Source organism: Felis catus, chromosome A2, assembly GCF_018350175.1.
Source record: "Felis catus isolate Fca126 chromosome A2, F.catus_Fca126_mat1.0, whole genome shotgun sequence".
Lineage (NCBI taxonomy): Eukaryota > Metazoa > Chordata > Mammalia > Carnivora > Felidae > Felis > Felis catus.
The window spans coordinates 152,097,360-152,123,932 of record NC_058369.1 but is presented as its reverse complement, the minus strand read 5'-3'; the positions used below and the strand labels follow the sequence as shown (position 1 = coordinate 152,123,932).

General features: G+C 40.4%; 1 protein-coding gene across 4 annotated transcripts in view; it reads right to left on the bottom strand.

Moving 5' to 3' along the window:
• Positions 1-26,573, bottom strand: part of CHRM2 (cholinergic receptor muscarinic 2) — a 154,360-nt gene that overhangs the window by 56,836 nt on the left and 70,951 nt on the right. Inside the window, exon 1 of one of the 4 annotated variants that reach the window (XM_045052803.1) lies at positions 19,708-20,844. The exons of the other annotated variants lie outside the window; for them this stretch is intronic. The gene's annotated coding sequence lies outside the window, so the exon portion shown is untranslated. Of the gene's footprint in view, positions 1-19,707; positions 20,845-26,573 lie in introns of those variants that run through there. 4 annotated transcript variants of the gene reach the window in all.

The following is a 26,573-nucleotide window of genomic DNA, read 5'->3' as shown; positions in this document are numbered from 1 at the left end:
TCCCAAATGTTAGTGCATTGGCAAAAGCAACTGCTCAGACCAGTAGCCGTACTTTCTAGGACTCCAACAGCTTAACGGAGCCAAGTATGCCTCCTTAAGAGGGGGGAAAGAAAGACCAAAACACTCCTCATGGGGATGAAGTGGTCAAGCTGAACCATGTTCCACCATGGCTGTGGATCTTTAACTCAGAGTTGGAATCTGATGAATGACACATGAATGATACATGCTACATATAGGACAACGCATCCCATTTTATTCTACCATTGAAACGGAGACTTGGTCATTGGGGAAATCACAAGGAGTAAAGCAGGAGGTGAGGGACTAAAGGCAGGAATATTCCCAGGAAGTAAACGTGAATATACACCCAGTATATTCATAAAAAACATAAAAAAACAAAAACAAAACAAAACAAAACAACAAAAAACAAAACAAAAAACCACCACAAACCCAGTTACAAAAAGCGCCATTTTCACTCATGCTATTATTATTTGGGCCAGGAACATAATTTATAAAACCTGAATTAATTAATGTGCTGTTATGACTGGAATATCAAATGTCTTGGCTAGCGAAGGAAGCAGTCAGGACACATTTTAGAATTTGGTCATGAAACACTGGGAGGAAAGGTGAATAATGTTTTTTTTTCTCAAAAGGGGAGCTGGTCAGTGTTAAAGAAATCACAAGTGTTTAAAACTCTTTTATGGCTAAGTGGAAATTGGGACTACCGGGGCAATAAAGGAAACTGTGAAAAATGGTTGGTCCTGTGGTTACTCTACCTGTGAAAATAATTAACATCCAACTAAATGACAACTATCGTGGAGAGTGAGACCTGCTCCATTCGAATTAATGTGCCGCAAAAAGGAGAAAACAATTGAAGCAGCCAGCGAGAAATGGTATAAGCGGAAAGGGACTCCGGCTAAAGCATTCCTTTCTCTAAATACATAGCACATGTTAAAGAATTTATAATAAGACTTGTTATTAGACAGATTCATATCTGCCATGACTGATTGTTATGGATCAGAACTTTTTAAAAAGATTTTTACTTTTGCTTTTGCCCATTAAAGAATCACTTGTTTCTTTCATGGCTATCACTTAGCAATTATATACACATTCTTGAATGGAAGAAATACTCATGGATAAAAAGGGAGGAAGATAATATGGCAAGAGGCATCCGTTAGAGAATCTATGAGCCCTCTCTAACCTTCTCTCCTCAGCCATTTTCCGTTTTGGTTCTGGACACCAACCCCAACTTCAACTACCAATCTACACTTTTATTCTAGAACTTCTATCCTGAGCCTCAGGCTCATATATCCTACCACGTAAAACACAAATCTGTGAGAATTCCCTAAGAGAACCAAGAAAGAAAAGTGTGGTACATAGGGCACAGTACAAAGCAGGGCTCGTTAATATCCTCAGGACTGGAGGAGGAAGAGAAGAAAGAGATTCCTGGAACCAGGATGTAATTCTGTGGCAAGGACTGCCTGACAGGAACTTGGGCCTTCAGTAGAGGAAGGCAGCAATTCATACTGACCTGGAAGGAGAGATGAGGTAATAAATACCCTAATGTAACTCTCCTCTTGCCTCCTGAGGAGGCAACTCCCCTCATATTCTGGTACCTCCCATTGGGGGAACCCATGTGGCAACAGAAAACCCATGGATATAGTCCATATGGCTCAGCTTCCTGGGGCACTAAGTAAGGTGAAAGAGTGGAGAATAAAATATATCCAGCACACCTACCTTTTCAAGTCTTTCATGTTTTTCCCATGTTGTTTGTAGTTCCATGAACTCATTGTGGTTCATGGGGAGAAATAATCAAAAAGGGAGTTCAGATAGGGAGTCCATTGACTATGAAGAGGAAAATGCACGATGGTTAGTCAAAAGAAATAAAATGAGCTGAATTAATAAGCGTAGGTGATAATACACAGGTCCATAGGATGTTATGGAAAGACGGGTACTATGGAGGGAGAAGCTGGCAGAACTGTGGAATAATTCTTTTGATTCTGGAAGTATGATGAACCAAAGTAAAAGAAAGAATAGTGAAAGTTTGAGATTTCACACAAAACTAAACATGTGCACTTGGCTCACTTGCTCAGACAGATCACCAACTTTTGATAATGACATTCTGGGGAGAAAACATATAGAGGTGTGTGTCATAAAGAACAGAAGAGACAACTCTGGGTAGGCTTGGATCATTTCCTCTTCCGTTTTGGTAGCTTCTCAACCTGCCAGTCTTATCACAGTCTGTGTTACTACAAATGAAGAACACCAAGTTTCTGACTTATCTAAGTAACAGAGTTCTAGAGGCTCTCCCCATGTTAAAGAGGCCATTTCCCCACCACAATTCATTTCCTGTTACATAGTTGAGTAGATAAGCTCTGGCCCAAGCTCTCCTCTTGTCACCACGGTGAGAGGATGGAAGGGACATAAGAAAATGAAAGACTGTGTGTGTGTGCCTATCTGAGGCTGAATCCTGTTTCTTTGGTAGTCTTCTGTCTTCCCGCCTCCACCATCAGTCGGCAGTGTTGATGGACCCAAGCTGAGGGGTCCAGCAAGCAACAGGCACTGCCTCTGTGATGCTGCTGTGCCTTCTGGCTTGCTTTGTCTGCCTGACAACATTAGATCATTCCTTAAATCTTAGGATATATGATGCCTGCTCTGGCCCAGGGTTGAGGTTTTTGGTTTATGCATCCATTTCTGCCTCTGCTTATAAGCTCTCTGAGGGCAAAAATAATATCTGTCCTCTATATTTTCAGTGCCTGTCAGGTGAATGTCCATGACAGGTACTCAATGAACATTAGTTGAATGAATTATTGTGCCTGTGGTATAATTAAATGTCCTGTTTGATGTGAGAGCTTACTAAATATGGGTTCCTAAGGATAGGTAAAATAGATTAAACCCCTCATATAATCAAGATACTTATGATCTTGGAGACCCCCAGAAAATAAGTATATCAGAAAAGCTATCTCTATATTGAATTGCATTCTGGTACTCTATCATAGAGGATAATGATCCTGTAAGATCTCTGTGAGGTCCATGTGTCAATATCACAAAGTCAGTGGCATAGGACAACTAACCTAGGGGCACTTAGGGGCTCAGTCTCCAAATATGCAACAACAACAACAAAGGGAGCCAGTCTACAAGGCTGTCAGAAGATGTCATCTAAGAGGGAGTCTCCTGGAGTATCAACTCCGGTCATGAAGCATACAGGATACTAGTCTAGAAGTCAGAAGTCCAGAGCTTCAGGGTTTAAAAACTTAAGCAAGCTGAACAATGTTCCTGGCCCTCAATTCCTCTTCTCTAAAATGACATGGTTGGATTATAAGACCTTCATATTAGCTCAATAAAGAGAATATGGGAATAACAGTAGAAGGAAGGAAGAAGAAAAAATGAGGGAGGATAATTAAAGTATTGCTTTGAATTTTAATTTATTTTTGAGAGAGAGAGAGAGAACGAGCATGAGTGGGGGAGGGGCAGAGAGTGAGGGGAACAGAGGCAGCACAGAGCCCGATGCAGGGCTGGAACCCGTGAACTGTGAGATCATGAACTGAGGTGAAGTTGGAGGGTCAACCAACTGAGCCACCCAGGCATCCCTAAAGTATTGCTTTGAAAGGAGTATTTTGCATGCTGTAGTGATAGAACATGGCATAATTACAAACATTATATTTAAAATTTTTTTTTTCAACATTTATTTATTTTTGGGACAGAGAGAGACAGAGTGTGAACAGGGGAGCGGCAGAGAGAGAGGGAGACACAGAATCGGAAACAGGCTCCAGGCTCTGAGCCATCAGCCCAGAGCCCGACGCAGGGCTCGAACTCACGGACCACGAGATGGTGACCTGGCTGAAGTCGGACGCTTAACCAACTGCGCCACCCAGGCGCCCCCAAACATTATATTTTATACTGTCGTATTAGAAACAAAGAACTATTTGTCCTATACCAAATATTGGGAAAAGGTCAATGGATGTCTTCAAAGGTTTACTCATACATTGTCTGCCTTCTTCTCTCTCTACATCCCCACGTTCTACTCCCACCACCCTGAAGATCTATGGTGTCAGTCCCGTGTTTAGGGGACTAGGGAGCCAGACCCTGGGTGTCTCATAGGAGAGTAAAAGGAGTAGCACAAAAAGCTCCAAGGACACTGTATTTTCCTCCATCTAAGAGCCACTGAATAAGGAGGAGAAAGAAATGAGCAAGAAGGACAGATGGCGGGCAGAACCCGAGAAACTGCTAACAGGTGGGAAGGCAAAGAATGCGTGTAGACCACAGGACACCATTTCAACAGCAAAACGTGATTTCCCTCTAGTACAACTCAGCATATTGTTCACACACAATGATTTAGTGCTTAAAACGATGAATGGAGGGGGTGGGTGGGAAAGAGTGAGAGAATGAATGAATTGATGAATGAGTGATTTCATTCAAAATTCCACTTCCACCGTATTCTTCCATTCCAGATCTCAGGTTATTATTTGAAGATATCATTAGGAAATGACAGAAAAATCACTTCCCTCTGTCCTTTTATATGCCAATGCCCCAATCCTCCCTCCGTTTCTCGTATGCAGTCAGAGCAGAGAGAATGACAAACTATCAGGTCCATTATAACCATGAAACAAAGGGGGAGTAGGCGGCAGTAATAAAACCTAAAGCTGACCAGCCAGCCAGCCTCTCTCAAAGTCACATTTTATATTTTCTGCTCCAACTGTCATTTCTCTAATGCCTATCATATATCTTACACAAGGTTTCAAATCATATCTACATTGACCCCCACCTCTCCCCAGACTGGGAGTTCTGCACTAGTGGTTGCTTTACAACAAATTCCATGTATCATCAAAATTGACAGGGTTCCCTGGATATTGATGTGTCTGGCTCACTTTGTTTCATTTCTGTGGGAAGAATAAAGCTGAAGTAACAAGAACCATCCCAGCTGGATATCCCACACAGTCCCATGCAAACGGCCTCACTCAGGTGCCCCTCTGTTTGAGGAGAAAGAATCTCAGTGGAAAAGAGACCATGACATCGCGTGAAAAAAAGCACCGGACCAGTTCGGTCTCAGTTCAAGCTTTCCCACCAATTTACAGTGCGACTTTGTACTCCTTAATTCATGTTCTTGATGCAAACTCAACCTTTAGGAAGTTGGAGGGTCTCATTAGAAAAGGGCAATGAAGGAGCAAAAATATTAACAGACAGGAGTGTGTGGGTGGCTAAGTCAGTTAAGCATCTGACCCTTGATCTCTGCTCGGGTCCTGATCTTGTGATTCGGGGCACGGAGTCCTGTCTCTGGGTCTGCATTGACAGTGCGGAGCCTGCTTGGGATTCTCTCTCTCCCTCTCTCTCTGCGCCTCCCCGACTGCTGTGCACGCACACGTGCGTTTGCGCGTGCTCTCTCAAACACATACACTTAAAAAAATCTAAAAAATATTCACAAACATTCCATACAAAAGAAAACACTTATGACCAATAAACAAGGAGATGCTCACCTCAGCAGCCGTCAGAGAAATGCAAACCATGAGAAACCGTTTTACCACCACCAGATTGGCACCATTAACAAAACAATGTCAAGTAATAAAAAGAATCGGCACAAGCATGATCCCTTCTACCTCGCTGGGGAAATTTTCCTTTGTAGGAAACAATTCAGCCTTACCCTATAAAGGGGAATATTTTTATACTGTACATCTGGTAACTCCTGGTAGTACAGGTTTATACTATAGGAACACGATTACACTTCAAGTTAGTGAATAGAGGAGTTATTTACCTATATTCATAGAGATTTAAGAATACAGAAAAAGAGTAGACTCGTGAGTGAAGGAGTTAATATATGAGTGTATAGTTTTATCTGTTTACTTGAAACTGTTTTTACAAGCATCTCACTGCATCACGGTCAATGTTAGACAAAGTTGATATTATTGCTATTTTATGGACGTAAGGAATCAGATGTAGAAATTAATTGATTCACCTAGAGCAAGTGTGGATCCAGACCCAGATGTCAGTTCTTGGTACAAGAGAAAGAATGTTCAGACAAACCTGGGTTTGGAGTTTGGCACTTGCATTTTAAGCACTTGCTGGCACTGATAACCTTGGAAGAATTATTTTGCCTCTCTGAGATTCTGTGTCTTCATCTCTTAAAAAAAAATGAGGATAATTATGCATACATTCTGGAGTTTTTATAAAGATTAAATGACATAATTTGTGCACAATGCAGTAAATATTAGTATCTATTTTACCTTCTGTCATACAGGTCTCTTTGCAATGAACCACAGACAACAAATGCCATCTTGCTGGGGACACCAGCCAGGGTCTCTGTGCGACTAAGTGCAGACACGTCTTGAAATCAATGCTGCAGTTGGCCAATTCTATCCTCTCACTTGTTGTTGATGTCTTTCACCATTGACTCAAATCATAGCCCCTCCAGTTCCCACCCTCTTTCATTCCACCTTGGCTGTCTTCCATGCTTTCCTCCTTTCCCTTCCTGCTCTGCAAACTCTGTCGATCCATGTGAACTTTGCTTCTACTCCCCATCTCCAAGGATGCTACCTCCCTGGATTATCCGCGGTAGACTGCTCACCTTCTCGCTCTCTGTTCCCCTGTGCGGGAGAGACTTTTCACTCCTTTTCTCTCGTTCAGACTTATAACTAAACAGAAAAAACTTACCATTCTTACCATTTAACCCCTCTACTTCCACTTTGCCAAATGCATGCCTACCCAATCACTTTTTCAGAAGATTCTGGCTCTAGACTCATGACATTTTTATACACTTCTGATTCCACTAACCAGCTGGGTGATTTAAATGTCTGCACAGTTAACCCACTGACTGTCCCAGATTCCTTGACCTCTTCAATTCCACTTGCCCTCACTTCCCCTTGATTTCAGTGATCCACTCCCTTTGGCACAAGTTTGGCTTTGTTAAGATTCAGAATGACTCATTCTTTAAAAATCCACACCCGAAAGACAAATAATCCAGTGAAGAAATGGGCAGAAAACATGAATAGACACTTCTCTAAAGAAGACATCCGGATGGCCAACAGGCACATGAAAAGATGCTCAACGTTGCTCCTCATCAGGGAAATACAAATCAAAACCACACTCAGATGTCACCTCACACCAGTCAGAGTGGCTAAAATGAACAAATCAGGAGACTATAGATGCTGGCGAGGATGTGGAGAAACGGGAACCCGCTTGCACTGTTGGTGGGAATGCAAACTGGTGGAGCCACTCTGGAAAACAGTGTGGAGGTTCCTCAAAAAATTAAAAACAGACCTACCCTATGATCCAGCAATAGCACTGCTAGGAATTTACCCAAGAGATACAGGAGTGCTGGTGCACAGGGGCACTTGTACCCCAATGTGTATAGCAGCACTCTCAACAAGAGCCAAATTATGGAAACAGCCTAAATGCCCATCAACTGACGAATGGATAAAGAAATTGTGGTTTATATACACAATGGAATACTACGTGGCAATGAGAAAGAATGAAATATGGCCTTTTGTAGCAACATGGATGGAACTGGAGAGTGTTATGTTAAGTGAAATAAGTCCTACAGAGAAAGACAGATACCATATGCTTTCACCCTTATGTGGTTCCTGAGAAACTTAACAGAAGTCTATGGGGGAGGGGAAGAAAAAAAAAAGAGGTTAGAGTGGAAGAAAGCCAAAGCATAAGAGACTCTTATAAACTGAGAACAAACTGAGGGTTGATGGGAGGTGGGAGGGAGGGGAGGGTGGGTGATGGGTATTGAGGAGGGCACCTTTTGGGATGAGCCCTGGGTGTTGTATGGAAACCAATTTGACAATAAATTTCATGTTTAAAAAAAGAAAAAAATAAAAATCTTAAACTTTAGTATTCCACTGGCTCCAACTTAGTATCTTTACTCACTACCTTTTCTTCTAACACACAATCTTCTGATACATGATCTCCACTAGACCCTCTCTTTTCCTACCAGTTAATAATTTCCCCCCTAACCTCTTTTCCTCATTTCCATCTAGAAATGAGTTAGACAACACTCCATAGTCCATTACTTTACCCATTGATGGATGTGGATCGCTTGCTCCTTCCAATTGTGTAGAATTCTTCTTGGCAAGTGTACCACTGCTCCAGTGGCAGAGGTAACTATTGGCTGGGACTGAAGATTGCCATGGCAGGGAATGCCCTGCCATGAGGACTAGAACCACGATCAAGACAAGATCCCAACTTCACCAGGGTCCTTCTTAAACATCTCGCCACCCAAACTCTCTCAATAGTGGTTTCAAACCTTCACCACTCTTCGCAATTTTCCCCAACACCCGCTATCGTCTCTAGTCTCTTACGTTGTCAGAAACTGAGGCCACAAAGAGAGAAAACCCTAATCATCCACCTTCACCACCCGCTGACTTCTCTCCAATCATACCCAATCTTTTCTCCTGACTCTGTGCAGGGCAACCTCTTTTGGCTGCACTCGACCCCACCACCAGATCCCATCAACTCCAGACTCCTCAAGGTCCTTGATCTCTGTTTCCTGATCTGTAAATTATAAATGATAACAATACCCTGGGGGAAATAATTTTCTTTAAAGAAGCAGAGCTTTTTAGCAGCAATTCCAGACAGGTTAACCAGTACAGGACATAACCGAAGACACCTCCTGGGCAGAAGGCCAAACCAGCAATGATGAAAGAACTATAATAAATTTTCCACGGACAAGACGGTGTTGTTACTTAAGTTGATAAAAATCCATAATCACTTTACTGCACGTCAACATTAACCTTTGTTATTATCAAAGTAGAACCCCCCCCCCAATACCTCAATTACTGTATTATTTTTTCCTCAATTTTACATTCTATTTGAACATTTCTAACATTCTAATAGTCCCATCCTTAGATCATAAGAAAATGGGAGAGCTTAAGAAAAAGAGGTATACACACACCTTTTTTCTGATCAAATATCGGTTGAATTTTTTTCCTTTCTCAACAACCTCCACATTTTAAAAAATCATCCCATACTGCCTTTGTTTTGTGAAGAGACATAGAGAAAGTGCACACAAGCATGGGAGGAGCACAGGGTGAGAGAGAGAGAATCTTAAGCAGGCTCCATGCCCAACCTGGAGCCTGACAGGGGGCTCAATCTCATGACAATGGGATCATGAACTGAGCCAAAATCAAAAACTGGACACTCAACTGACTCAGCCACACAGGCACCTCCTAAACTACTTTGACAGTGAGTGAGTTCATGGTTTTGCAGCTACTTTCTGGCTTTAGACATGAGATGGGCTGACCCCCTCCTCAGTCTACTGGGACAGTGATGGTTTGCTCAGATTTTCACTGGGAATGAGAAGCAAAACCGATTTGGCTGACATAAAATGGCACATTTTCTTTGGGCAGGAATTTAAATAGAAGGAATCCAGGGATTATTATTATTTTATTTATTTATTTTTTTGCTACCCTGGGCATACAGTCTGTCTTAGAAAGTAACTGTAATAATTCTACCCATCACCATTCTGTGTCTGTAACTAAGAACCTAGAAGCTGACAAGAGTGAACCAGAAGGCTCTACAGAATCAGTAAGAGGCCTTTGAGGTCTTTTCCTTCCTCTTTGAAGAAAAAGGCTTCCTCCAGAAATATTTTCATACCTTTCCGCCTTTAATTTGAATGCAGATCATTATGTAAGTATTTTAAAATTGCTGTGCATCACCATCTTCAAGTGATTTATAAATATATTTACAAAGTAGTAGCAGCATTCTATTTGTAGTAAATTTGAATGTAATACAGCACAGAAAAGAGAGGTGCCAAGTTAAGGTACACGTTCTGTACTGGGAGTTGCAGATAAAAATAAAACCGAGTTGAACCAAAATCAAGACCAAAAATCTCAATTTCCTATGTTTTCAGTTCCAAGAAATTAATTTTCTGAAATGTAGCAGCTAATATCAGTAAAAACTCTTTAGATTGTAAACCTTTTGAGGGAAGAGCTATGTCTTATGTATCTTCGTATCTCCTTTTGCTCTGCACAATGCCTGATTTGCGGGCACTCCGAAACTGCTTTACAAATTATTACAAAAATGATTTCGCATAATTTATCAGTTTATATCATTAGATTTTGCTTCCAAGTTCAAACTGCCTGAAGGCCTGCTGATTACATGACCCATATGCTTTGCTTTCATACATCACTTTTTATCTTCATACGCATTTTATAACTTGATTTTCAGAAAAACCTTTGAGATGGGTTGTTATTCTCATGTGCCAGCTGAGGCAACTGATTCTAAGAGTCGAATGATTTACCTGATGCGAATTTAGCCAGAAGCAAAGCTGAGACAACAGTCTCTGCCTCAAAGTTCCCAGTCTGGGTCTCTTTCCATTTCAACGTACTGCCATTTTTCATTCCATAAAATACAATTTATGCAAGGTCAGAATAATTCACCCGACTCTTGGAGGTCATCGGGGTCCATATGGAAGAATATCCACACAGCATCATGTCACGGTGCTTAAATCCTTTGATCTTATTTCCAAGCTGGGTTTGAACCTTTCGTTACTAGTAGCATAATCTTGGGCAATTATTTAAACTTTCTCATCTCTGTCATCTTCTTCGCTAACAAAAGCATAATAATATTTACCTTATTAATTTTCAAGGATTAACTGAGATACTGTAGGAGATAAATGACCAGGCCCACAGCAAAGTGCCCCATCTATGACTGCGGGAAGGTAATCACTGATAATAGCAACAAGGAACAGGTTCTGAAAAACGGAGGTGAGAAAGTCTCCAGGAAGATTTTCCATTTTACACATGTGACTGACACCAAAGTCAAGGCTTTTGGGTTTTGTTTGTTTTCCTGACCATTTCCTTTCTCCTAGCTGACCTCCCTCTTACCCAGCACCCCCGACGTACACATACACCATTTCTTGCACTTCCAGTCTGCATCGTTCTCTTAGAGCTTCTCTCTGTGCGCTTATCCGCACCTGCAAATCCATGCCTACCGACAGGTATCTCTCAATGCATGGCCTACTCAGTGGCCTAGAGGATGTAACTGCTGAGCTGCCATCTCCCGGCATTCCCTGCTATCAGAGGCTCCCGTTTCCATGGAGGAAACCAACTTGGGGGACCACGTTGGTCCTCTTCCTGTAGCCGTGGCTGGCAAGAGCACACTGACGCATCTAAAAGTCCTGCACGCCACAGAGCTGTGCGTGATTTTCAGTTTGAGCCAACCTGGTGTTTAAATATGAGTCCAGATATCCCCTTTTGCAAAACGAAAAGGTGGTATCTATAGGTATTCAACTCTCTGAAAGAAGTCTATTCGCCAATGGTTTTCCTTGTGTTTATGAGTATGCACACTCTCCTTCTGTGGCATTTAGCTTGGGGTAATTTTGTGTTCTCTGTAGGTAAGCTTACAGGCCATCTTCATCTCTGTTCCATTCTCCTGCTGAGTTCCTGTGAGATCATCTGACACTGTATCAATTTAAAACATGATACTATGTTTAAAAGCTTGTTGGTTCTTACCTCTGCCTGTCTTTGTTTCTTTCTTTCTTTCTTTCTCTTTCCCTCTCTGTCTCTTCCTTCCTTCCTTCCTTCCTTCCTTCCTTCCTCCCTCCCTCCCTCCCTCTTTCTTTTTTCTTTTTTCTTTCTTTCTTTCTTTCTTTCTTTCTTTCTTTCTTTCTTTCTTTCTTTCTTTCTTTCTTTCTTTCTTTCTTTCTTTCTTCCTGGCATTTAGTTTGAGATATCTTGTGTTCTCTGTAAGTAAGCTTTCAGACCATCTTCATCGCTGTTCCATTCTCCTGATGAGCTCCTGTGAGATCATCTGACACTAAATCAATTTAAAACACAATACTACCTTTAAAAGCTTGTTGGTTCTTACCTCTGCTTGCTTGCTTGCTTTCCCTCCTTCTTTCCTTCCTTCCTTTTTTTCTTTTTGTGATTGCAAGAACCTCTTTTCCTCTTGCCCTAAAACGTTCCCCAAAGATAATATCAAGTTGAAGAATCGCTGATTGAAGAACTGAGTTTTGGTCAATGAAATATTAGCTTCGCATAGATGCACACAGTAACATAATCAGAGAATTCATATTACAATGCAAAACGTCTTAGGTCGCCTTAGTAAAGAAACCAAAAAATACTAACCCGGTTATGTTCCTATTGTATATTTTGTTTTCACTGGGGGGGGGGGGGGTGGGAAACAGTAATTGTAAGCTGAATTGTTTCCACTAGAAATGAAAGAAACAGATCAGGAGGCTACATTGCATCAGGAATAGTTGAAGGCATAGAATAAAAGGACCACATGCGAAGAGATAACATGTCTAAGGGACGTTGGATTTATTCTGCACGGCCCGAGATACCACCTCAGTGATGGCTGGATGTCACCAGGAGACCGATGCCAGCTGAAAATAAGAAAGATCCCTGATGACGGGTGTGCTCCTGTAATGGGATAGGCCGTGCTACAAAACCATGAGCTTCCGGGCACTGAAAATGTCCACAGAAAGGCCGAATGCCTGTCCGCTACATGAACTGAACACAGAGCCCCTATGGGAGCTGGGCTTCGTGATCTCCACATTCCCTTCCGACCTCAGAGGCTATGATTAAAACGGAAAGGTGACCACATCGCGTCTCCCAGCACGGAGCGAAGACTCTGACAGAGGTTAGACACCGACGGGAAGGACAAAGACAGATTTTGAAGGGAGAGAAAAAGAGAGAGAGAGAAGAAAAGAACTAAATGGAAAAAAGAAAAAAAAGATCCTCCAGTACATTGTCTGTGGCCGCCCCAGTGAATGCCTGCAAACCAGCAAAGCATGAGACAAAATCAAAGAGGAGAAAGAGATTTGGGAAAAACTAAATTCTTTCTCTGCATTCCTCTTCACCCCAGAGGATGATGAGCAAACGGCCTGCCCTGGGGTTATTCTTCCCCTACGGTGAAGGTGAGCCTCTGTCAAGGAGTGATGTGTTAAATGAAAGGGTAAAGGGACAAGAGAACTAAAAATGCCAGACATCACAGAAAAAGGACGCGAGTTCTGAAGGATGAGACAGCGGCACTTTGGGCTTCCTGAGGAAAACGTGTTTTTATCTTTTAAAATAGGCACTTTGAAAACGGAGTCCTGCAGGGGTCCCGGGTTGTTACTGGGTCCTCCAGGACCAGTGGCCAGGAGCACTTCCTAAGGGATGGAGGAAGATGAGCTTCTGGAAGCTGCCAGGACACAAAAGGCTGTTTTTTCCACACATGAAGCAGAAGTCAGATGAGGGTCTTCCCAGGGAAGTTTCCAGCTCCCACGGAGGGAGAGGATCTTTGGGAAGACGACAGTGGGTCCCCATGAGAGAAAACCAACAGACCTGAAATACGGCATTTTTATGCCATTGTCTTACTAGGGTAACGTGCAAAGACCTATGCTAGCTGTTCAAAAGAAAGACTGCCACAAAGGATAGCTGGACTCCTTGTACCCTCAAGGCCTCCTCCTGCTGAGGCTCAGCTCAGTCTTCAGAGGCTAAATAGGGGCTTTCAATTCATTTTTTTCCCAATAAAACCTCATCACAGGCTTTAAAAAAGAAGATACATTTTTCATTTTTTGAGGAACCTCCATACCGCCTTCCACAGGGCCTGCACCACTTTGCATTCCCCCTAACAGTGCATGAGGGTTCCTCAAACAATAAAAACCAGAATGACTTTATGATCCAGTAATCCCACTACTGGGTATCTCCCCGAAGAAAACGAAAACACTGATTTTGAAAAGACATATGTACTTCCATGTTTATTATAGCACTATTTACAACAGCCAAGATATGCAATCAACCCAAGTGCCCCTCCATAGATGAATGAACAAAGAAATCTATGTACAGATAGATAGATCACACACATATATAGTACTATCACACCCTATATATATATATATATATATATATATATGTATATGTATGTATATATATGTATATGTATATACATGTATGTATATATATGTATATATATGTATGTATATATGTATATACGTATGTATGTATATACATGTATATATGTATATGTATATACATGTATGTATATACATGTATATATGTATATGTATATACATGTATGTATATATATGTATATGTATGTATATATATGTATATGTATGTATATACATACATACGTATATACATATATATACATACATATATATACATATATATACATACATGTATATACATATACATATATACATGTATATACATACATACGTATATACATATATATACATACATATATATACATATATATACATACATGTATATATATACATGTATATATACATACATGTATATATATACATGTATATATACATACATACGTATATACATATATATACATACATATATATAGTGGAATATTACTCAACCATTAAAAATGAAATTGTGCCATTTGTATCAACATGGATGGAACTTGAGAGTACTATGCTAAGTCAAATAAGTCAGAGAAAGGCAAACATCATAAGATTTCACTCCTATATGGGATTTAAGAAACAAAATAGTAAAAAAAAATTTTTTTTTAATTTAAAAAAGGGGCACCTAGGGAGCTCAGTAGGTTAAGCTCCTGAATTTAGCTCAGGTCATGATCTCACGGTGCGTGAGTTCAAGCCCCATATCGGGCTCTGTGCTGACAGCTTGGAGCCTGGAGTCTGCTTCAGATTCTGTGTCTCCCTCTCTCTCTCTCTCTCTCTGCCCCTTCCCGCTCATCCTGTCTCTCTCTCTCTCAAAACATGAATAAAACATTAAAAAAAAAAGAGAGAGAAACAAATGAACAAAGAAAAAAAGTGACAAACAAAAAACCAGACTCTTAAATGCAACTGGTGGTTGCCAGAGGTGGGGGGCGGGGGTGGGGGTGGGGTGGATGGGTGAAACAGAGGACAGTGATTACGAGTATCCTTATCCTGATGAGCACTGGGTGAAGTACGGAATTGCTGAATCTCTATGTTATACACCTGAAACTGATATAACACTGTATGTTAATTATACTTCAATACTAAATAAGTAAATAAGTAAATAAATAAGGTATACAAGGAGGGAGGAAAATTCAAGCAAGTTTTTGTTACAGACAAATAAAACATGGCAAGCAACTCCAATAAATAAATAAATAAGTAAATAAATAAGTAAATAAATAAATAAGATACAAAGGTCCATGGTTAGGCCTAGGAAACTGAGGCTCCAAGAGGTGTACTTATTAGCCCAATGTCACTCAGGTAGAAACGGACAGAGCCAAGGTGTTAACACTGTACTGTCTGATTCGTTCTAGAACCAGCACTTATCTCTCTAAACCACAAGTGTAGTTTTGGCAAGTATGGAGAAGCACCCACTACGACCGGGATACCTCTCCATCCTCACACTGGGCTCAAAGATGACAATGACAAATAATAAATTAAAATAAAAAGCAAAGGGGCACCTGGGTGGCTGAGTCGGTTAAGCATCTGACTTCAGCTCAGGTCATGATCTCACAGCTCGTGGGTTTGAGCCCTGCGTGGGGCTCTGTGTGGACAGCTGCAGCTTGGAGCCTACTTCTGATTCCTTCTGTGTCTCCCTCTCTCTCTGCCCCTCCCGTACTCATGCTCTCTCTCTCTCTCTCAAAAATAAATAAACAGTAAAAAAATTTGGTGGGGGGGGGGCACCTGGGTGGCTCAGTCGGTTAAACGTTCGACTTGAGCTCAGGTCATGATCTCATGTCTCATGAGTTCGAGCCCTGCGTCGGGTTCTGTGCTGACAGACCAGAGCCTGGAGGCTGCTCTGGGTTCTGTGTTTCCCTCTCTCTCTGCTCCTGCACCACTCATGCTCTGTCTCTCTTCTCTCTCAAAAATGAATAAATATTAAATTAAAAAAATGTTTATTAAAAAAGTTTTAAATAAAATAAAAAGCAAAGAAAAAATCTCAGTGATTATAACATGGCACTCACCTTGACTCTGCCTTGAGTTACATACACGTTTTTGGCAGACCAGTCCAGACATATTTATAGGTTCAAAGAAAAGCTAAGGAAGGTATTAATAACAGAGTGTAAAAAAAGATAAACTTTTCAAGCCATGAAAAGACAGAGGAAACTTAAATGTGTATTACTTAGTAAAAGAAGCCAAGCTGAAAAGACTGCATGCTCTATGATTCCAACTCTATGACATTCTAGAAAAAGGCAAAACTATGGAGGCAATTAAAAGAACCATGGTTTCCAGGAGGTTGGGGGTGAGGGTTGAGGGATAGACAGGCAGAGCACAGAGGATTTTTAGGGCACTAAAACTTGTATCTGTAGGACTCTGTAATGGTGGATACATGGCAGTATATATTCACCCCAACCCACAGAATGTACAACACCAAGGCTGAACCAACCCTACAGTTGGGTGATGACGATGTTCCGGTGGGGAATCATCGACCGTAACGTGCCACCCTGGAGGGCTAGACCGATACCAGAGGAAACCATGCACGTGCGGAGGCAGGGGACTTACGGGAAACCTCTGTACCCTCCTCTCAACTTTGCTGTGATTCTGAAACGGCGCTTAAAAAAATGAAGTTTTTAAAATTGGGGGAAAAAAGAGAAACCTCTCCCTGAGTTGTATGGAAGAAATGCATATGGAAAGTTTCCCTTATTGTCCAGGTTAGTGCACTCTGCTTTGCTCCCGTCACCGTCATCAGTTTGAACGTCTTGTTCACAATAATAATATAGAAACTGGACAGTCATCCACACTCTTCTCTCAACCAGCGGGAGGTTCTTGATAAATCAGGGGACTTTTCGGAGCTTAATTCTCCTCACACGATAATGGTGCAGGGTGACGTTATATCTTAGGCACCTTTTGGTCTAGGAAGTAAATGATCCTATTTGTCTCAGTTTTGGTTTTGTTTTGTTTCTTAAATTCCACACATGAGTGAAATCATATGGTATTTCGCTTTCTCCGACTGACTCATTTCGCTCAGCATTATACCTTCCATGAGAACAAACTGGGATCCCTCCATGAGAACAAACTGGTGGTTTCCAGAGGGGATGCATGAAGTAGATGAAGGGCATTAAGAGGACACTTACCATAGTGAGCACTGAGTAACGTACAGAATTGTGGGATCGCTGTATCGTACACCTGAAATTAATATGTCAATTATACTGGAATTTAGAAAATGAATTTAAAGAAATTAAATTTGAAAAAAAAACAGAAAAGGTAAATGATTCTAGATGTTGGTTGAAACGGCTCATGGAAGATTCTGAATGCCAAGTTAAGGTGTCTGGACGTTATCCTGCATATCATGGAGGAAGGGTTTTAAGCCAGAGGCTAATATAATAGTGGTAGTATTTTTGGAAGATTAATCTCATAACAGGATGCAGGATGAATTGTACTAAGAAAAGCTTAGTGTTACGAAGTTCAGATAAGAGGTTAATGCAGTAAACCCGGGCCTGAGCAGATAAGGAGATGAACCAGAGCCCTGTCCTGGAGTCTTTCTGTAGGACTGTATTATTAGCTGGGCAGGGTCAAACCCCTGTTCTACTTGACAGTCCTTCAAATGTCAGGGAACAATATGCTTCTACTTGGTCCCTGCTTGTCCAGGTTAAACTTCCTCAGTGTGTCAGCTGATCCTCAAATGCGCATTACTTAATGGGTAGAGATATTTCAAAGTCAAGCAGACATCTTATCACTTATTGGCTGTGTTATATAACCTTCCTAATTCACATTTTGTTTCATGCACAACGCGCAAACAAGAATACCCAACCCCTGGGGTTTTGGAAAGGATAACATTTGTATCTTATCCTTTTATTTTATTTGTAGTTTATGGTTTGGAGCCTAATAAATCTTTAATAAATCGTGTTGAATTTTACCTTCGTGCCAGCCTATTTGTCTCCTCTGGAAACGGTCCAGGTTGTGAGTGCTTTTCTTAGTTTGTGATTCAGAATTAACAGTGATGATTATGATGGCTAACTCACTTTGGGCCAGGTTCCATTTTTGAGCCCCTGGGCTATGCTCTTAAGCCTCATGAAAACTCTATAAGCCATGTACTACTGTTAATTCCATTTTGCCCTTGAGGAAACTAAGGCACTAGCTGATTGAGGAACTTCCCCAAACTCACAGGACCAGAAGACTGCCACAAAGCCAGGATTTAACCGGCAATCTATTTCCAGAGTCTACATCCTGAACCACCATACAAGGTTTCCTGTCCAGGAGTGGTCTGTCAGAGAGTGGGACTGCTATCTTCTTGTTCAGGTCACTTCCTAAGATTGCACTTACAGCTTTACGACATCTGAACCACGCAACAGATTTATTGATTTTGTCATCAAATTAAGTGACTCTTTCATACAAACTTCTATATGACTTCTTCCTATTTGGTTTATTTTTAGAATATGTGTGTGTAGAATATTATCTCAAATACCACATAGCTCGTTTTGGCTCATTATTTAAACCTACTGATGTTGCTTAGATTTCTGACTCCAAATTGTAAACCTGTTACATTTGTTTTGTTTTGTTTTTGTTTTTGTTTTCCCGAGGCTTGCTTTCTAGGTTTCCTCTTGGCCGTTAATAAATGTGTTACAAAGCCTAAGAACCAAGCACAGAACAAAACACAACTGGTTCCCAAACACTGATATGCAATCAACATTCTCTGGATATAAATGTATTTCTGGCTATGGACTCACTTACAGAAAACTTCTTACATTCCACGATACTTAGTTATCACTGTCAGTCTAGTTTCTCCTGTGAAACTTCACAAAACGTCAATTTAAACTACACGAAAATGTGAGTTTTATTCCTGCCACTGTACCAGTTACATGACCTTTCCTTAATTCATTTAAGTTAAATGAAGCTCTGTCTCCTCATGTGGAAAATGTAGATAGTAAGTTCTGCTATACTAATTTTGATTTTTCTGTTGTTGTTACAAATGGAAGAACATCTAATGCTATTTACTTGCTATGTCAATCCCAGAATTGTATTTTAGAGAAGAAAATGTAATAACACTTACACAGAATGCTACCATATGAGAAGTCCTTTTGCATATCTTTTTCTCAGTTACTTGGGGCAAACACTACTACACAACAAGTTGGGGTTGTGTAGTTTCTCAACACAACCGGTTAGTTGGGGCAAAGAAATGCTATCTTTACAGATAAAGAAACACTGAAGCCACAGGGGTTAATTTCCCAAATCTACATCACTCGACAAGGCCACACTAGAACTTGAGCTCAAGTCTAAGTCAAGTACACAGTATTGTTACTCAAACCAGTAAAGCCCAGAATGAAATTACAAGTTCAGTGGGCTCTCCACCTGTGGAAACCTATACATGGAGAGGGGAAAATAGTCCTTCTTCTAAAAGGAAACAGAACTCATTCTCATAAAGGGAAAAGAGTCATGGGATTTGCATTGTATTTTAAGAGCTCTTGTGTGGTCCCTTCCCTTCTCCTGCTGTCCCCTTCCCTGTGGGGACAAGCTGGTGGATGCCTATGATGGCCAGTGTCGCCCAAATTAGAAGTCCAGAATGCTGTGAAAGGAATCCAGGGAGGCAGTTTTCCTCAACTAAAATCATTGTGTCTGGTGGTCCTGCTCCCAGAACTGGAACTATTTACTCATTCGACAGCTCCATGACCCTATTCTAAGGGCGAAACAATGTTCCAAGCAGTGGACAGCATGGAGACTGTATTCAGATTCTACAAGAAGCAGAAGCAAGGGCCAGGCTATTCAACCCCATTCTGCCCAGCTGGCCACTTCCGGCCTCCAGAAATGCCCTCCACTCCCCTCTCGCAATCAGCGAAGTGCACTCGTCCAGTGACATTCCTAGCCCTGCCCGTGACAATGCTGATACTCACCATCACGAAGCCTTCAGGCTCAATCCGTGTTTATTTCTGGGCCAACCACTCGATTAGAGAACAACCCCAGGAGATCCTCCCGCGTGACACTTCATACCAGAAATGTCATCACCGAGCACGTGTGTGGTAATGAAAGCAAACCTGAGTTCTGTTTCCCGCACCTACGTGATACGCAATGGTCATGTCTGAGGTCAAGTGTGATTCCAAGACCTGATTCTCTATTTTGCAATCCCATCTCATGTATTTATGTCAATCAAAAGAAAATTCTTTATGCTTCTTCATTTGGATAAGTGCACAAGGCTCATTTTCTCATCAGCTTACTTGAAAACCTAATTATACTGAACCAGATGTTGTGTTTTACGCCAATGGATGTGGCGAGCAGTTGGTTTTTGACAACGACAAAATGTCAATTCAAACTGCTTAGACTTTACCCTGGGAGCTGGAGTCCAGTGCAATCACAATCATTGCCTCATCTCTTATTTTTAGCTTATTAAATAAAAAAGGTGACCATCAGTGAATGTATTAGAATAAAGTGAATCTACACGCAAGACAGAGCTCAGAAAAGTCATTCGCATCTAAAAAAAAAAAAATCATTGAGAAATGACATAGCTTTACTAAATTCTGAAATGAGTTCTTAGGTTCAGTGCGGCTTCTTGTTCATTCACAGGAATTAAGGTGAGAAAAAAGGAATTTTTACCATAGTCTAAATTCTCTGTAATTCTAACATTATTCTAACTGCCCTGAACCTGTATGTTTGAGTCAATGAGGAGGATGCCTTCATTTATGTGGCCAATGAAAACTATGATCATTCTTTCTATAGATCACTGAGTAAATCAGAAAGAAAATATCAAAATCTACCTATTTTCATTCCAGTCAAAACCTCTGCCTTTGGGCCAGGAGACAACAAGAAAAGCTGAAGTATATTAGTATTCAGAACGTAATGAAGTGCAATGTACTCCTGGTTTAAATCACTGAGCTTATAAGAAACTCTATTCATGTTGACTGGCTTAATAGAAACGGTTTGATCTTGGGGCTTGAAGGCATGCGTGACCTTGATCTGTTTGAAATAGGGCAGATTACAGAATCGCAGTAACACAACGTCTCCAGCTATATTCAGACACCTCAATTTAGAGCCTTTTCAATTTACAAAAAAAAAAAAAAAAAAAAAAAAGGAAGCAGAGACATAAAGGGGTAATATAGAAGAAAATGCCAAACGCACTATGAGAACCTATACAAGCATGTTGCAGATATGTGAAAACTGTAATTGATTTTCTGATTATGAGGTGGCACAAAGTAATTGTAGAGAATGTACGTAGAGAAGCAAAGCAAAGAAAGTGGCCGTTGTACTTAAGTTGTGTGTTACTTCCTTTCTTCATTTCTATGTATACACAAAACTCAGAAACACGAACACACACACAAAGGATCTTAAACGAAGTACTATGACCGACTTGTAATCTGCCATGAGATATCTGGCAGAGCAGAAATGTCCAGTTTCCCTGGCTCTTTTATCCTTCCAAGGAAATTTTAGAATTGACTTACAAAGTTACATGAAAATTACTATTAAAGATTTAATTAGAATTTCCCTGAGTCTAATGCACAACTAAAGGAGAATAGATATCTTTAATATACTGTGTCCTTAGCTTTGAATATAAATTGAATCTCCATTTATTGAGATCATTAATGCCTTTTACACAGTTTCATGATTTTTCGTGTCTTGCCATTTTTTTTATTTCTAGATTAAGGATACTCTCTGATACTATAGTAAATAGTGTCCTCTTTGAAATTGTATTTTTTGGTTATTTGTTGCCGGGGCATAGAAAGGCAACTTCCTTTTGGTGTATTAGTCTTTTGTTCAGTCACCATACTATAAACTCTTCTATTATTTCTAATAATTTATCTGGAGATTGTTTTGTGTTTCCTGTGTAAAAAAAATTATATTACGTGTAAATAATGAGAGGTTTATTTACTACTTGATTTTTTAAATGTTTATTTATTTTGAGAGGGAGAGAGAGCACGAGAGTGAGCGGGAGTGGGACAGAGAGGGAGACAGTGAGAGAAATCCAAGCAGGCTCTGTGCTTGAGAGCAGAGGATTTTGGAGGAGCTCACCACAGAGCCCCACACAGGGCTCAAACCCTTCAACTGAGATCATGACCTGAGCCAAAATCAAGAGTTGGACACTTACTGAGCCACCCAGGCCCTCCTTATTTACTACTTTCTAAGGCTCAACCTGTTGTTGTTGTTCTTGTTGTTGTTGTTTAAGCCTCATCCTTCTAATTTCTATTTTCTTGCTCAATACACTAGACAGGAACTCCACATGTTGTCAAAGCAATTGTGATGGTTTCTGGTTTCACTCCTGATATTAAAGAGAAACACATCTAGTACTACAAACATAATCGATGAAGTAGAATGTTACCAGGTCGTGGGGCTCATTGAGTTCTACCTCTTACTATACTGCAAGCCCTTCAAAGACAAGTGCTATTTCTTACGTGTTCTTATTTCTACCTTGCATCACATGGGGTGGGGGGTGGAGTGGAAAGTTTTCAGAACCAGGCATGGCCACTAAGCCAGTGATGTCCAGTAGCAATGACGACGTGTCCAATCTGCATCAAGGTTAACCAATGTCAGTGGTGCCTCCAGTACTGACAGAAGAACTATGGCTGTCCAGTTCTTCCCATGAATGGATTCAGGAAAATAATACAAGGCCAAACATTTCACCTTACTTTGAAGTTAAAATAATATTTTTTCAAGACTTTACGTCTGGTCATATTTATTTCTTTTTTTTTTTTAATTTTTGTTAACGTTTATTTATTTTTGAGACAGAGAGAGACAGAGCATGAATGGGGGAGGGGAAGAGAGGGAGACACAGAATCAGAAGCAGGCTCCAGGCTCTGAGCCATCAGCCCAGAGCCCCACACGGGGCTCGAACTCATGGACCGCGAGATCATGACCTGAGCTGAAGTCGGACGCTTAACCGACTGAGCCACCCAGGCACCCCGAGTCATATTTGTTTCTTTAAGAAGTGAATGTCAGAATAATAAAGATAAAGAATTAAAGAATGCTTCCTCAGCAATGAGTAAGCATCTGTTTCATTTTCAGTATTGTGCTAAGTGCTGGGGATATCGTTAATCATAAAGCAAGTCTGTTATGAGGAATTTACTGTTCACTTAGGGCAAGTTTCTCAAACTTGATTATATATTAAAATCACCTGGAGAACTTTTAGAATGTTTTGATGTTCAGGCTGCACCCCATCCCAATGAAATTACAAGCTCTGAGCGTGAGACCCAAGGGAGTCTTTTTTGAAAGCTCCCCAGTGATCCCAATGTGCAGGCACGGTTGAGAACCACTAAGTTAGAGTTTGGGCATATAAACGTAAGACATTTTTCAACTAGTCTATACAACTTAAGTGCAAGTGGAATGGTAGATAGAGGTGAAAGATGAAGACTTGGGCCTTGAGAAAATGGTAGGAACTGATTGTGTGTGTCATAACTAAGAAACCATTACCTGGCCCAAGATCACCAAAATGTATTCCTTGTGATCTATGTGTTTATCTTCATGCAACAGCACACTGCTAATAAATTTTGAAACTGGAAAGAGTGAGCCCTTCAATTGTATTTTTCTTTTTCAATATTGCTTTGGCTATCCTGGGCCCCTTGCGTTTCCATATGAGTTTTAGGATTACCTTGTCAATGTCTGCAAAATGATATCTGGGATTCTGATAAGAGATTATGTTGAAGCTCTATCTTAGCAATATTAAATCTTCTAATCCATGAACATGACCTACCTTCCCATTTTTTGGTCTTGTTTCATTTCTTTCAACTACATTTTGTAGTTTTCACAGTACAAATTCTACACTTCTGTTAAATTTACTTCTGAGTGTTTTATTATTTTTGATGTTACTGTGAATGGATTAGTTTCTTAATTTCATTTCAGATTTTTCATTGCTATTTTATAGAAATACAATGATTTTGTGTGTGCTGACCTTGTATCCTACATCCTTGATGAACTCATTTACAGATCTAATAGTTTTTCAGTGGATTTCTTAGAATTTTCTGTATAAAGATTATGTCATCTCTAAATAGAGATAATTTTTCTTCTTCTCCTTCTTCAGAGGTTTTTGCAACTGTGTATCTTCTTTGTTCTTTGGCCAGTTGTCCTTGCCAGAACTTCCTGTACAACGCTGAACAGAAGTAGACATCCTTGTCTTGTTCCTGATCTTAGGGTGAGACATTTACTGTTAAGTTTAATGTTACCTGTGCTTTCTTCACGGACACCCTTTATCAAGCTGAGGGTGTCCCCTTGGATTCCTACTTTGTTAATATTTTTTTTATCATGAGGACATGTTGGACTTTGTCAAACGCTTTTTCTATGTTTATTGAAAAGATCATGTGTTTTTTTGTGTGTTTTATTGTTTTGATATTGTGTTACAGATTTCTCAGATGTTAAACCAGTTTTGCAGTCCTAACACAAATCTCACTTGGTCATGATGTGTGATAATTTGTATATGTTGTTGGATTCAGTTGCTAGTATTTTGTGGAGAATTTTTATGTCTATATCCATAAGAGATATTGACCTATAGTTTTCTTGTGATGTCTTCGCCTGATTTTGGTGTCAGGGTAACACTGGCCTCATAGAAAAGGTTGGGCACTGTTCTCTCCATTGCTGTCTTTTCAGAGTTGGCAAATAATTGACTTTAATTCTTCTCTTAAACATTTAATAGAATTCACCAGTGAGGTTATCTGGGGCTGGGCTTTTTGCTTTGGATAGGTTTTAATTACACTTGTCATACGTCTATTCAAAATTTCTATTTCTTCTTTTTAATTTTTTTTAACATTATTCATTTTTAAGAGACAGAGGGAGACACAGTGCAAGCGGGGGTGGGGGCAGAGAGAGAGGGAGACACAGAATCCGAAGCAGGATCCAGGCTCTGAACTGTCAGCACAGAGCCCGACGCGGGGCTCGGACCCACGAACCGCAAGATCGTGACCTGAGCTGAAGTCGTACACTTAATCAACTGAGCCACCCAGGTGCCCCTCTATTTCTTCTTAAGTCATTGTTTTTATGGTTATCGTTACTACTTAACCAAATGTAATCTACATAGACCACCAAGATGAAATTGACAGAGGGAGCTCCTCCAAAAACCTCAGTGGCATGGTCTCCTTGTCTCTGGAGCCTTCTGAGACAACCCTGAAAAAGCACTATGGCTCTACAGGGCACAGTTCGAAAGTCTCCTATGCAGGGATAAGCGCCATAAGTTTGTTTTTTGTTTGTTTGTTTCTGATCAGCCTACTGAATTTTAGATGTATCCAGGATATTCTTGTTTTGGGATCTAGATATCTGGATTTGAAATGTATGTTTTAGTCACTTTTTTGGAAGTGAAAATTAAAACAAGACATTTAAGGGGTTAATAAGAAAGAAAAAACGCAGTCTTCAAAGGATCAAGTCAAGAAGGCAAGTCTGGACAGTGTACGTCAGGTCTGCAAAGTCAAGGAAGGAAAAACAGAAGTGTTCGTGAGTGTGTAATGTCATAAAGGAAACAAGAAATGATTTCAAAAAGATCTTTGGATTCAGTATCTTAGTACAACATGGTGCTTTCCATGATCTACAATCAACAGCCTCCAAGTGTAATCATCTGTCCCTTTGGGACGTATCCTACTTGGCCCGCTCTCTGACAATACCCAAAGGCATCCTCATAGCTCCAGGAGATTCTTCCCATTTCTGTTTGCTGTCTTAAACTGTTCCTGCTGCTTTGATGCTTGGAACTTGCCACTTTAGGAATAAAAATCTTTATCACTTAACTGCTATACTTAGTGCATTATCTCTCTCCGGGTTTCAGCTGTTCCTGCTGTGCATTTGCTGGAACAAAAATCCCTTTTCTGTCTTTGTGCCCAAAGTAGTTCAAGTGAATTGAAAGCTAAAGTATTGTCATTTTCCAACATACTTAAATTCTCTTATCAGAAAAGACACATTTATACTTTTTTTCTATTTGTCATTTATACCCACTTCCAAAAAGATTCTGAAGATGTTTATGAAGATTAACCATGCACATATCTAAGTCACTGAAGCCAAGAATGAATTAAAGTATCCCAGTAATGTAAATAAAGAAATGATTATACCAGAAAACAGGACAAGATAATTTCTGTGATGGAACATCCTATGAAGTCCCAAGACTCCTACAGATAAAGCAAAGTGGGAATATGGGAGAAAGACCTTCCTGGCCATTATTTTTTATTGTGTAACCAATGGCAATTTTAGTTGCAGAATCAACATATCAGCCCCCCCAAAATCTCCTAGAGAAGTGTTTCTCAAATTTTAACGTGCAAACAAATCAGATGAGACTCTTACTAAAATGCAGACTATTATCCAGAAGGTCTGGGGTCTAAACATCTGCATTTGAAACCAGGACCCAGGTGAAGCTGAAGCACAATGAGATCCTTTTGAAACTTTTACTGGTGGCACGGTCCAGAGAGCAATTCAGCAAAGTACAACAGAAAAATGGGGTTTTCCTTTTTAAATACCAAAGGGATTTCCTTTTTAAATACCAAAAGCAAGTTATAGCCCTAAAGTTAAAGATGATGAAGAGAAAGGAACTGGCAAATAATCTGGAATTTTCCTTGCTGAATTAATAATGCCCTTTCTCATTCAACATGTTATTTCAGACTCTTAACATACGTTTAAAGGAAGATTGTCAGCTATGTCTATTATGAAAGGGAATAGGTGACGGGAGCGCCACATAAAAAAATCATAGGCAGCTCTGCCTATCACCCGGAGTAGCAGACGATGAGGGAAGGTGAAATGATCTGAGAGTCTAAATCATTCACAAGTATCTTCCAGATTGAGAAAATAAAGCTCTTGGTTGGCCACAATA